We start from the raw sequence: 2,583 nt of genomic DNA, 5'->3' as shown, positions 1-2,583 counted from the left end.
TCATCCCCCCCCCAGCCCCCCCCCCCCCCCCGGCTTATTTTGCTGCAGCCAGACTGCGGCACTCCCCCCCCACACCCCATTATGAATCAGCATCTTCATGTCAGAAAAAACATTTGGCCTTTGGTTTTGGGGGATTGTCTTACTTCACTTAGCCTGATATTCTCCAACTCCATTCTTTTACCTGCAAATGCCATGATTTTATTCTCTTTTAATGCTGAGTAACATTTCATGGTGAATATATACCACAGTTTCTTTATCCATTTGTCTACTGAAGGGCATCTAGGTTGGTTTTACAGTTTTAGCTATTATGAATTATGCTGCTGTAAACACTGATGTGGCTGTGTCACTGTAGAATGCTGTTTTTAAGTCTTTGGGTTATAAACTGAGGAGAGGGATAGCTGGGTCAAATGATGTTTCCATTCCAAATTTTGCAAGGAATCTCCATACTGCTTTCCAGAGAGGTTGCACCAATTTGCAGTCAGTCCCACCAGCAATGTAAGAGTGTGCCTTTTCCCCCACATCCTCACCAACACTTATTGTTGTTTGTATTCTTAATAGCTGCCATTCTGACTGGAGTGAGATGAAATTTTAGAGTAGCTTTGATTTGCATTTCTCTAATTGCTAGAGATGTTGAACATTTTTTCATATGTTTGTTGATTGATTGTATTTCATCTTCTGAGAAGTGTCTTTTCAGTTCCTCGGTCTGTTTATTGATTGGGTTATTTGTTCTTTTGGTGTTAAGTTTTTTGAGTTCTTTATATATACTAGAGATTTGTGCTCTATCTGATGTATGTGTGGTAAAAATTTGCTCCCATCCATAGGCTCTCTATTCACCTCACTGATTGTTTCTTTTGTTGAGAAGAAGTTTTTTGGTTGAATCCATCCCATTTATTATTTTTTTTGCAAGGGGGGGATTGGGGATTGAACTCAGGGCACTAGACTACTGAACCCTATCCCCAACCCTATTTTGTATTTTATTTAGAGACAGGATCTCACTGAGTTGTTCAGCACCTCGTTTTTGCTGAGTCTGGCTTTGAACTCATGATCCTTCTGCCTCAGCATCCTGAGCTGCTAGGATTACAGGCTGTCACCACTGTGTCTGGCCCATTTATTAATTCTTGATTTTATTTCTTGTGCTTTAGGAGTCTGGTTAAGGAAGTCAGGACCTAATCTGACATGATGAAGATTTGAGCCTACTTTTCCTTCTATTAGGCGCAAGGTCTTTGGTCTAATTCCTACATCCTCGATCTACTTTGAGTTGAGTTTTGTGCATGGTGAGAGATAGGAGTTTAATTTCATTTTGTTGCATATGGATTTCCAGTTTTCCTAGCATCATTTGTTGAAGAAGCTATCTTTTTTCCAATGTATGTTTTTGGCACCTTTGTCTAGTATGAGATACCTGTATTTATGTGGGATTGTCTCTGTGTCCTCTATTCTGTACCATTGATCTACAAGTTTATTTTGGTGCCAATACCAAGCTGTTTTTGTTACTATTGCCCTGCAGTGTAGTTTAAGATCTGATATAGTGATGCCACCTGCTTCACTCTTCTTACTAAGAGTCTCTTGTTTTTCCAAATTAATTTCATGATTGCTTTTTCTATTTCTATGAGGAATGTCATTGGGACTTTGATTGGAATTGAATTAAATCTGTATAGTGCTTTTAGTAGTATGGTTGTTTTGACAAAATTAATTCTGCCTATCCAAGAACAAGGGAGATCTTTCCATCTTATAAGGTCTTCTTTAATCTCTTTCTTTAGCATTCTGTAGTTTTCTTTGTAGAAGTCTTTTATAATTTTTGTTGATTCCCAAGTATTTGACTTTTTTGAGGCTATTTTGAATGGGGTAGACTTCCTAATTTCTTTTTCAGAGGATTTGCCACTGATGTATAGAATGCATTTGATTTATAGGTGTTAATTTTATATCCTTTACCTTCCTAATTTTTGGAAGTGTGTGTGTGCTACTGTGTCCTGTTTGGGCTCTACTTTTAAAAATGTTTTTGTAGACTTCTACATTTAATAGAACCCTGGTTTTTATGTCTTTGAGAGTTTCAGAAGACACAAATGTTTGGAAAGTGTTGTTCAGAGACCACAGCATTCCGAAGATTCAATGAGAGCAATGCTGGTCCCTAGGGTACATTTGTCAATGCCTAGAGATAGTTTTGGTTATTGGGACTGGTGATGGTGAAATGTTGCTACTGGTATCTTGTGGACTGACTAGACAGCCTCTTATTACAAAGTATTATTTGGCTCAAAATGTTACTATTGCTGTTTTAGTTAACTTTTTTGCTGCTTGATTTAAAGATCAACCTGAACAACTTTAGGGGAGGAAAAGTTTATCTGGGGGCTGATGGTTTCAGAGATCTCAATTCATATACAGCTGGCTTTATTCCTCAGGTTCGAGGTGAGGCAAAAGTTCATGGTGGAAGAGTGTGGTGGAGGGAATCAGCTCACATCATGATCAGGAAGGAGAGAGAGAAGAGAGAAGAGAGAGAGAGAGAGAGAGAGAGAGAGAGAGAGAGAGAGAGAGAGAGAGAGAGATCGATCGTAGATACAATATCATGAATCCCAAGGACACCCAATCAGA

At 38.7% G+C, this 2,583-nt stretch overlaps 1 protein-coding gene across 2 annotated transcripts in view; it reads right to left on the bottom strand.

Annotated features, from left to right (window-relative positions):
* Positions 1 to 2,583, bottom strand: part of LOC125615156 (dehydrogenase/reductase SDR family member 7-like) — a 24,328-nt gene that overhangs the window by 3,197 nt on the left and 18,548 nt on the right. The window lies entirely within an intron of this gene.

The sequence above is a fragment of the Marmota marmota genome, unplaced genomic scaffold (genome assembly GCF_001458135.2).
Source record: "Marmota marmota marmota unplaced genomic scaffold, marMar, whole genome shotgun sequence".
Lineage (NCBI taxonomy): Eukaryota > Metazoa > Chordata > Mammalia > Rodentia > Sciuridae > Marmota > Marmota marmota.
The sequence above is the reverse complement of the archived record's forward strand: the minus strand, read 5'-3'. Positions and strand labels throughout refer to the sequence as shown.